General features: G+C 32.6%; 1 pseudogene; it reads left to right on the top strand.

Annotated features, from left to right (window-relative positions):
* Positions 1-5801: 5801 nt before the first annotated feature.
* LOC136229913 (MDIS1-interacting receptor like kinase 2-like) lies at positions 5802-10512 on the top strand (annotated as a pseudogene).
* The last annotated feature ends 876 nt before the right edge of the window (positions 10513-11388 follow it).

Genomic DNA, 11388 nt, shown 5'->3' with positions numbered 1-11388 from the left:
ATTCTTCCTTGTTTCCAGCCAAGAAACAGACTATCCAGATTTGCATCTACCATAATGCACTCAACCTAGCTCACACTAAGAACAATGAATTGCCAAATCCTTTTACAGACATATGATTCAAGTATTTAGGAACATGTTTGTATAAAGAAACGTTCTCCAATTCGGATTCTAAGATCCTCAAAATGCTACATCAATATGGCTGCCTCACATGACATTCAATTTCGAGGCAGTCATGATCCATCTAGATTTTCTTCCTCCATATACGGAATTAATATAGAGGGTTTCATAACAAATATAGAAACATATGTTATTCTTTATGTATCTTCAAATTCGAAGAATATCAATATGAAAAACAGGCTTCAAAATGACTGAAAGCAGTACCCTAGATTTCTGTTTAGGGCACTTGATACCTATCTTTCATTTGGACAACCTATAACCACTTTAAACAACACCAAAACTCAACAAACTCCATCACAACTCATCCAAAACAAATGCTATGATCATACCTAGGTATTTCAGAATCTCAAACTCATAGAAAACAAGCTAAAACAACATACTAACCTTCAACTCGTGTCTATCACCTAGTATGCTTCCTAACTTGACTTGTTTGACTCGAAAATGGAAGAAATTGGAAGAGTTTTCTTTGGAGAGGTTTAGGGTATGAACAAGGAAGGTTTTGGTGAAGCTTTGGTCGAAATTGTGGCTGAATATCATAAAGAATGAGTTGTGTCCATCCATTTGAAAGGAAGAGGTGCATTTTGTCTCAATCTTGGGTGACATCATGCTTTGTGAGGTGCTTACTTACTCAACTTCATTTCCAGCCCTCCATAAGTCTAATTTAATCAATTAAGGACATGTTCATTCATTCATTTACGTCCTAACTCAATTAACCAATCGTTACATCTTAACGACACACTAATCGTCTCCTAATCGCACGGTAATCGCATTATGAATACGAAACTTCTAATGACAATGAGTTGAAGCCAAAATGCATGTATTCAATCATGAAAACATATATGAATGTGGGAAGATGTATATGTTAGAGGTTTAGAGACGTTACAATTCATATATATTCTAGATAATGCACCAATTCGGTTATACATATTTTGCACTAGAATGACAAAGAAATCATACAACAGCTTCATATAACATTGTTCCTACTCAATTTATATTTATAATCAATCTGCGTGTTTTATTGCAAATTCCTTCCCCTCATTAGTTTCTTCTCATTTTCTGGTTTTTTTAATCTGGTTCTGCAATTCCTTCCCCTCATTTGTTTCTTTATTTGTTATTTCCATTTTAGAGTATTTTTGAATCGATTCATAGATAAGAGTAGCTTTACAATGCTAAACTTTTGTGTAAAAATGCAGAACTTTTACTTTCTGAAAGGAGTAGTCTAAAGTTTGATACTGAAACTAAAGTTTCAAATTCATTTAGTATCCTAAACTATTAAAATCATCAATTAAGTTCATGAACTAACTAAAAATCATCAATTAAGTCTTGGTCATATTCTGAAATCACAAATTGTGACTATCTTGTATAATAGAGAAACATAAAAATGAAGAAATCCAGTATACTTTCTTATTGAAAACAATAACAGATACATTTATAGAACTGATAAAGGTAAAATTACTAAAACACCCTTAAGCTAATTGTAATATCTAACACTCCTCCCTCAAGCTTGTGAAGATGTAGAACGCATTCCAAGCTTGAACAAAACACAAGTCACATTTGAACTAAGTAGACATTTGGTGAGAAAGTTATACGACAATGGGTATAACTGTTCGTTCGTGAATAAAATTATGTAATTAATTTAAATACCAACAAACACCTCGTTTCATGAATAGTCGTGTTCGTTCGTGAATAGCCGTATTTGTCGTATAGCAGTCGTGTCCGTTTGTGAATATTCGTATCTATCCATGAACAGTGGTGTTCGTTCGTGAACAGACAAATCTATTTATACAGAATGAAATTGTCAAATTGAGAGGTTGTTGAAAAAAACTATTTTCTAAATAAGTTTTGCTCTATATATGTACGTTATATTGTTCTTGTTTTCCTGCTCGGGTGATAACGGATCTACCCTTGATAAGAGTTCGCTTGTCTAATGTGTTGTATATTGAGAGAGATGTCCGTAGCCACGCAATCTGTCTTAAAGAGACTACTAAGACAAACCTCAGATTTGATTAAACTTTATTATTAATCATATCTAACAAGAAATTAATTTTTTCTATTGATTCCTCGAGCAAGTCCTTTGGCTTGTCTAAGAGAAAAACTGAATGTGAAAAACAACAAAACCTAGTAGTTAAAATGTGAAAACCTAAACATCAGTAGAGCCGACAGCTTAAAGTGGCGCCTCTAATTCCTATCAATTTGGATACTTACATAATCAAACAAATTGAAATATATGTAATTAGAGATAAATAATTACTGATAAGTTTGCATGTTTTTCTTCCATTTAATGCATCAAAACGTTATGAACTTGTCTAAAAAGATTGATTGGCCTCCTGAATTTACATAGTCTCTCGTTAGCCTCTTAACTTACTTAAAATAATCTATTTTCCAACTGAATTTGTTTAGAATAATCTATTGGCCCTCTGAACTTACAAGAATCTATTTGCCCCCAGAACTTGTTTAAAGTGACATACATTATAAGAGCATCTCCAACCGACTCTTGGTTTACTTCCTAAAAATAATATAAAAAATTGACTCTTAGTGATTTAAGAGTTACTAATACATATCATCTCCAACAATACTCCTTATATTCACTCTCTATTTATTATTTTATTATTAAAGTTATTAACTTTTGTTATATTAACCAATAGTGAAAGGAGAGAGACAAATCAATAATTAATTATTGTTCTATCTACCAATAGTGAAAGGAGAGAGAATCCTCAATAATAAATTATTAATAAAAAATGAGTTAAGACTCACTAGGAGGTGGAGAGAGACTCTCTATTAATAGAGAGGATGGGGAGACTCTTAGTTTTTTGAGGAGCCACTAAGAGGCTGTTGGAGTTGATTTTTAACTCTCCCTCCTCAAATTTTAACTTAAGAGCCAATTTAAGAGGCTGTTGGAGATGCTCTAATTTATTTTAATCCAGAAAAAAAATTAAAACTTAAAAAATGAAAGACTAATTCGTGATTTTAAATCTTTAAAATAAATTGACTTTTTATTTTGTATATTTTATGGCGTTTTAAGTTCAGAGGGCAATTGATGTATTATGTTTTTTTTTAGTGGCTTTTGAAAATACAATCATAATCTCATTTCAGTACCACATCTAAAGTGTACCTCTGAGTATTTCCATTTTCAGTCTCATCCCATACTCGTAAATGCAGGGCTGTCCCTGGGCATAGGCCCGGAGTGCTGCCGCCAGAGCCGAAGGACAAAAAAGGTTCAAATTTTTTTTTTTTTATAAATGTAGTTATAATATCCGTTTAAATCTAAAAGAGGACCAATAATATGATATTTTAGGTCTAAGGTGGGTCCAAATTTCTATTTTAGACTTTTAAGTACAATTTTTTTATTAAGAGCTCATTATCTCTTATTTCGTCCAGAACTCATAAAATATAAGGACGGGCCATAGTTAAATGTAATTTTCTATATGTTATTCCCATCCCAAAATCTATTATACAGTGTTCAAGTAGTTTGATTAGGATTGGATAATACAGACATCCTGAGATTTCGAAAAACATAACAAAAAAAAAAATTACAAGTTATTATTATTATTATACCTCGCAATTATCGTGTTCGAGTCAAATTCGTGTGGTGTCATTTTGTATCGTTTTCATGTTAACATAGCAACCCTAACCCAACCCAATAATCTGCCTGTCAGTTTCGTATCAGCCCAAAAATAACACATTACCTACTAAACTAAACTCAAACACTAAAATTACTTATCGATATCGTGTCGTATTATCGTGTACTTTTGCCACCTCTAATTATTATCAATAAGGGGTTTCCGTGAAACACATGCAAACAATTTCTAAAAGCAATAATTGCAAAGACTCTAAGGATAATTGCAAAAACATAAAGGAATTGAAGTCATCAAAAAGCAAAAAAACACACAGCTTCACTTGTTGACCTAATTGTGATATACATTGTAGAAACTCCAACGTTTATTTTTAAATAATTTTGTTGATACATTGAATAAGAATGAATTTGATGTTAAAAATCAATCAACCATTTTTTTATATATTACATCAATTAACCATTAAACCTTAAAGAAACTAGTTAAATTTTTTTTTTATTATTTTCATTTGAAGAACTAATTAAGGTTGATTTGAGTGGTTCATGGTCTCCAGGGGCGTAGACAGGGGGGCCTGGGGTGCCCGGCCCCTCCGGCTGCCGGAACCACCCTGAATAGGGGTGGTTTCCGGCTCCCCTGTCTCCATTGTTTAAGGTTGGGGGTGCTGAATTAGCACACCCAGACTTGAGGCGTCCAGCTTTAGGCTGCCTCAACTCATCCGTATTTGGCCTGTTAAGGACCAAAACGACGTGGTTTTGGTTCTTCACATGTCAAAAAATTCTTAAGTGGTGTATTTTTTAACTACCTTTTATTGGAATTATTGGTATAGCTACTACTTTTTATATCGTTGCTTTTTTTTTTACGTTTTTGCTTGGTGTAAAATTGGGCGGCTCGGCTTGGTGTTAAATTGGCCCCAGCCGAGCAGTTTTGTATTCGTTACTGGTGGTCTCAAATCGTTTAAACTAAGTTGATAACAATATCAACAATTAAGTTAAGTTAATGCAGCAGAATAAAAATGAATTTGATATTACAAATCAATTAGCCATTTTTTCTATATGAAATCAATTAACCATTAAATCTTAAGATAATTCCTTAAATTTTTATTTTATTTTATTTCCACTCGGAGAACTAACTAAGGTTGGTTTGAATTTTCGAGGGTCTCAAGTCGCTTAAAACTAGATCTCGAGTTTAAATTTTAGCATACGCAGCTTTGATTGGAAGATGATCAATCTAAAAGTTGCTTGACAAGGGTCTAACACAAAAATCAAACACATGCTTGGTAGTAGTGAAAAGCAACGTGATTTTAACAGGAGATAAAGAAGTGATTGGGCTATAAATATCTTTCAATGCATACTTTAATTAATTCATCTTTATTTTTACACAAAGCACTTTACTTTCTTCTGTCATTTCATTTCTTTTTTCTTGCTTTTCCTTGTTTACTTGTTAATGAGGAGGCTACTTTTCAATTTGATCATAATTCTGTCTTATTGTATTCATGGTCTCTGTCTACTCCTCTTTGCAACTGGTCTGCCATCATATCACTGAATCTGTTACAAAATAAAGGAGATGTGGGTTTGATAGTGGCTTTCGTCCGTCGAGTTTCGTCTCTTCGTTGGGACGGGTCTCTGGGAACACTTTGACGATCAAGTTAGTTCACAGCTAATCAAGCAATAGAAAATATGTAAATTCTAAATGTAGAGAGAAAAGAGAAAAGTACAAAAATAAACTTTTTGTTTGACCGATTTGCAAAGACAATCATCGTAGTTTAAAAATTTGTAATGAGAGGTTTGAGCTTTTTCCAATTTACAAATTATAGTGAATATGGAGAAATAAAAAAGACTGACTGCAAATTATGCAAAATATATGGTTAGACTTTGCAAATTAACTAAACCTAACTTCAAAATTTACAAAGTATCTCAAATCAAACATGTATTTTTCAATTTGATTATTAGATGAAAATAGTTAAGTAATGAATTTTAATAAATATCAGCAGCAACACATCTTCCCAAATGCCTATAAATATATTTCATATTCAAATTGTAAGGCATATAAACATTCATAGATAATTAGCCATGAAACCACTTTCCTTTCTTCTCTGCTTTCATTTCCTTCTTCTTGTTTCTTCTTTAGTTGTTAATGAGGAGGCTGATGCTCTTTTGAGGTGGAAATCTACTCTTCAATTTGATCATAATTCTGCCTTATTGTCTTCATGGTCTCTATCTACTCCTCTTTGCAACTGGTGTGGAATTTCCTGCCATCATAATCCTGAATCTGTTACGAATATCAGTCTTCAGGATTATGGTTTGAAAGGTACACTTCATCATCTCTTCTCGTCTTTTCCATATCTTAAGGAGCTTAACCTTCCTAACAACTCTTTCCATGGAAACATTCCTTCCCAACTTTCTAATCTTTCTAAACTCCAACTCCTTGACTTGTCTTTCAATGACATCTCTGGTTCAATTCCTAAAGATATTGGAATTTTGAGATCTCTCGGTTATCTTGATTTATCCAACTATCATCTCAGTGGTGTTATCCCTATTTCTTTAGCAAATATGACCAGCTTATCAACTCTTTATTTAAATGGGAATAAACTTTCTGGTTCCATACCTCCAGAAATTGGAATGTTGAAATCTGTTACTGTTCTTGGAATGTCATTTAATAATCTCACTGATTCCATTCCAACTTCTATGGGAAATTTAACAAGATTATCATTTTGTTATCTTGGTGTCAATAAACTCTCTGGTTTCATTCCCCAAGAAGTTGGAATGTTGAGATCTATTAGAGATCTTCAATTGTCAATTAATGACCTTGTTGGTACCATTCCAAGTTGTATAGGAAACTTGACAACTTTGTCCATTCTTTATCTTTATTCCAATCAACTTTCTGGTCCAATACCTCATGAAATAGGAATGTTGACATCCATGGTGGATCTTCAATTGTCAAATAATAGTCTCACTGGTTCCATTCCAAGCTCTATAGGAAACTTGACAAATTTGTCCATTCTTGTTCTTGATTCCAATCAACTTTCTGGTTCGATACCTTATGAAATTGGAATGTTGACATCTATCACAAAACTTCAATTGTTAAATAATAATCTCACTGGTTCCATTCCAAGCTCTATAGGAAACTTGACAAATTTGTCCATTTTGTATCTTCATTCCAATCAACTTTCTGGTTCCATACCTCATGAAATTGGAATGTTGACATCCATCACCCAAATTGAATGGTCAAATAATGGTCTAACCGGAGTTCTTCCCATAGAGATTAAAAATTTAACTGAGTTAACTTTGTTCCAAATACATAGTAATAGTTTGACTGGGAAGTTAACAGAAGGCTTATGCCTTAGTGGCAAACTTCAATATTTTTCAGCATCTAATAATTATTTGAGTGGGCCTGTCTCCAAAAGCTTCAGAAATTGCAGTAGTTTACTCAGACTTCAACTCCAGGATAATCAATTCAGAGAAAATATATCTAAAATTTTAGATATATGTCCCCGATTGAACTATCTGGACTTAAATCGTAACAAATTTTATGGAGAGCTTTCATGGAAATGGGAAACGTTTCTCAACTTATCAACCTTAAAAATCTCAAATAATAACATCGTTGGCACAATACCATCTGGAATTGGAAACGCACCACAGTTACAATGGATAGAGCTCACATCAAATCAACTTGAAGGGACTATCCCAAAGGAATTGGGAAAGCTAAAAAAGTTGGTCAAAGTTTTTCTTGACGGTAACGACCTTTCAGGTGTCGTTCCTAAAGAAATAGGAACGCTATCTACTCTTGAACACCTTAATTTAGCAGCCAACCATCTTAGTGGAGCAATTCCATATCAGCTTGAAGGGTGTTCGAGAATATTGGTTTTGAATCTTAGCATGAACAATTTAAAAGAAAGCATTCCATCAAAGCTAAGCAGTTTACGTTCTCTAGAAAAACTTGATCTCAGTCAAAATCAGTTGGCTGATGATATTCCACAACAATTTGGGGGTTGCAAAGACTAGAGGTTTTGAACCTATCGCACAATTTGCTATCAGGTTCAATTCCTAAAACTTTTGCAAATTTGTTAAGCTTGACAACAATCGACTTATCATGGAATGAATTGGAAGGTGAGATTCCAAACATTAAAGCTTTTCGTGAGGCTCCATTGGAAGCACTTAGAAATAATAGAGACTTGTGTGGTAACAATACCAGACTGAAGTCATGCACTTATCATAAAGTGAACAAGAAGGATGGAATATTAATTGCTCTAGCTCTTTTGGGTGGTCTGTTGATATTGTTATTCTCAGTTGTGGGTTTGTTCCTTTTGTACCGAAAATGAGAAGCACGAAAGCCGAGGCAAGAGAGGTAAATGCCAATGTTAATTACAACATGTTTGGGCAACAGTGGCGGAGCCAGAACTAAAACATTGGAGGGGCTCTATCGTAGATAAAAAAAAAAATCAAATAATGATTCTTTATATATAAAAGTCGTTATAGATTTTTTTTCTCTTCAATATGCTAATTGTTTATTAGTAATTGAAAAATCTAAAAAAATCAGTTCAATGTTAATATTTTAAACATGTTTTTAGTCTATTTGGTAAAGAGATTTTTGAAACAAAATTAGAGGTTTGAGCCACTTTAATGATTTTTAGGAGTTTTTTAAATTAGCTTATTGCTTCTTATTGCTCCATCTCTTTTGAAGGACATTTTTAGCTCTATACATTACCATCTAACCTCAAATAAAGGCTTTATCATGTCCTTATTTGTCATTTTACACAAACAACTATTAACAATCAGCTAAGTTTTACCAAAAAAGTTTACACAATCAGCTAGTCAAATAAGCTAACCAAAAAGATAATTAGTTAATAGCTAATGTAATCCGCTAACAGTTATTTGTCAAACATGACATTTTTCTTCTAAAACATATTAAATATCTTAAACATAACCAATATTTAGAATATTAAACTTAACAATTAAATAACAATCAATTCAACATTTTCAATTTTCGGTAAAATATAGATAAAAATTGGTCGTTATTTGAAATATTGGAGATAAATATACCTTATTTCAAATATTAGAGTCAAATCTATATTTTAAAAAGAAATTAGGGTCAATTTGGACAATAATCTCAAATAAACCAAACAATACAAATGGTTTGGAAAGAAAAAAAAACTACGCAATATAAATATAATATAAATATAAATAAAAAGAAAAAGAAAAAGAAAAGCAATTTCTATCTGTACTCCAAAAAGAAAATATTAATAAAAAACAAAACAATCCTATGTATAATAAACAATTAAAAGAAACCTAACAAAAAGTGAAGCGACTGTAGTGTCATCTTCTTTCTTTTCTCGTCTGTTCGTCTTCTCACCTTCGATTTGTTGTGTTGCTTCATCGGAATTTAAAAAAACTTTGCAGCATCTTCTGCAATATGCGTCGCCATGGTTGGAGGCTCCAACCATGGCGGCCCTTGGCGGAGGGAGAGAGGAAAACCGCTCTCTGCGATTTTCCAGCGGAGCCGGAGGGTCGGCCGACCCTCCCCGCCCCCTCTGGCTCCGCCCCTGTTAGGCAAGATCAGGATTTGCAATATGAAAACATTATTGAGGTAACAGAAGGGTTCAACTCTAGATATTGCATCGGGAAGGAGGCTATGGAATTGTCTACAAAGCTGCAGTATCACCAAATAGTAGTTGCTGTCAAGAAACTTCACCAATCCCAAAATCAATTGAAAACATTTGCAAGTGAGGTTGGTGCATTGACAAACATACGTCATCGAAATATTGTTACATTATATGGGTTTTGCTCACACCCCAAACACACTTTTTTAATCTACGACTTCATTGAAAGAGGAAGTTTGAGAAAGATACTAAGTGATAAGGAAGAAGCTATGGACTTTGATTGGATTAAAAGGCTCAATATTGTGCAAGGCATTTCTAATGCGTTATCATATATGCATTATGATTACGCTCCTCTAATTATTCATCGAGACATTACAAGTAACAACGTGTTGTTAGATTCAGAATTTGAAGCTCATGTCTCTGATTTTGGAACAGCTAGATTATTGATGCGAGACTCCTCAAACTGGACATCATTTGCAGGCACATTTGAATATACTGCTCCAGGTGCATTCCTTAATTTTATTTGTTTATTTATTATATTAAGTATTAAAAAAAATCTTATGCTTAATTGCATTCTTTGATGTGGTTTTCATTTTTGTCTTTATAGAACTAGCATATACAATGAAAATCAATGAAAAATGTGATGTTTATAGTTTTGGTGTGGTGGCACTTGAAATAATAATGGGAAGGCATCCGGGAGATCTCATCTCATCCTTTTCATCATCTTCTTCATCCAACTCACCAATTTGCCAACAGATATTGTTGAAGGATGTGATTGACCAACGTCTTTCGTCTCCTCATAGTAAAACTACTGAAGGAGTGATAAACGCGTTGTTATGATCACATTTTCATGCCTGAGTACAAATCCTCAATTCCGACCAAATATGAGACAAGTTTCATCACAGCTACTAGTAGCTAAATGGCGTCCTTTGACAAAGTCATTCTTCGAAATCAAATTGGGAGATATTTTGATTGATGGAAGTCTCATTGGCTAAACTTAGTATTGTAAGTGTCTTAGCAATTTGGTCTCACTTCTTATACTCAGGCTCTTTATTTCTGTTTGCCTTGTAATAACTTGATATGTATTTCCTCATTTGGTTTTACTCGTTTTCTTCTATTTTCTATAAAATATCGTCAAGAGGTAATCCATATATGTTCTTGATAATGCACCAATTCGTTTACACATATTTTGCACTAAAATGACAAAGAAATGACACAACAATAGCTTCATATGACATTGTTCGCACTCAATTCATAATTATAATCAATCGTTTGTTTTATTGCAGATTAACAATTAAATAACAAGATAATTGATTAGTTCTTAATAATTAATTAGTTCTTATGCCTTTACTTGATAAATTAATAAATTCATAATTTTTATATATATATATATATATATATATATATATATATATCATTAAGTTCGTCTCAATCAACTATATGGTTCTTTCTTTTATCATTATTTATGAAAGTGCAAAATACCTTTAGTTACATAAGTAAAACGGTTAATAGTACGCAAAATACTTTTCAATTTTAATTAACATATTAATAATGAACTTTGTGGAGTACATGTACACCAATATTTTTATATACTTGTTAATATATTGTTTATATACTTAAATTTGTGTGTACTATTAGATTCTTGATTCGATCTTTGAATTCAATTAATAATTATGTTTTCTCTTGTTATGCGCTTGCCATATCACATGAGGTTTTGGTAATCAAGTGATATGACAGACATGTGGAGGGGAAAAACAAAATTATTAACCGAGTTAAGTGATTAATATTGTCTAAAGTTAGACTAAGAAGCTATCAAAGTTACACCCTTAATTGTATCACTTTTAACGTCCGAAATATTACTCGACTCCCAATGTATTGGGCATTTTTCCACAAAATCCCAACTAAAAACTTACATGGAAAGAAATAAAATAGAAAATAAAAGATCAGTAACCTAATTTATCAAAATAAAAGATCAAGGATTTTAATGAACCAAAGATGCGTTTTGCCTAGGAAAAAAAAAATAAAAATTAGTTGATGAATGAT

This window comes from Euphorbia lathyris, chromosome 5 (assembly GCF_963576675.1).
Source record: "Euphorbia lathyris chromosome 5, ddEupLath1.1, whole genome shotgun sequence".
Lineage (NCBI taxonomy): Eukaryota > Viridiplantae > Streptophyta > Magnoliopsida > Malpighiales > Euphorbiaceae > Euphorbia > Euphorbia lathyris.
This window is presented reverse-complemented; position numbering and strand designations above follow the sequence as displayed.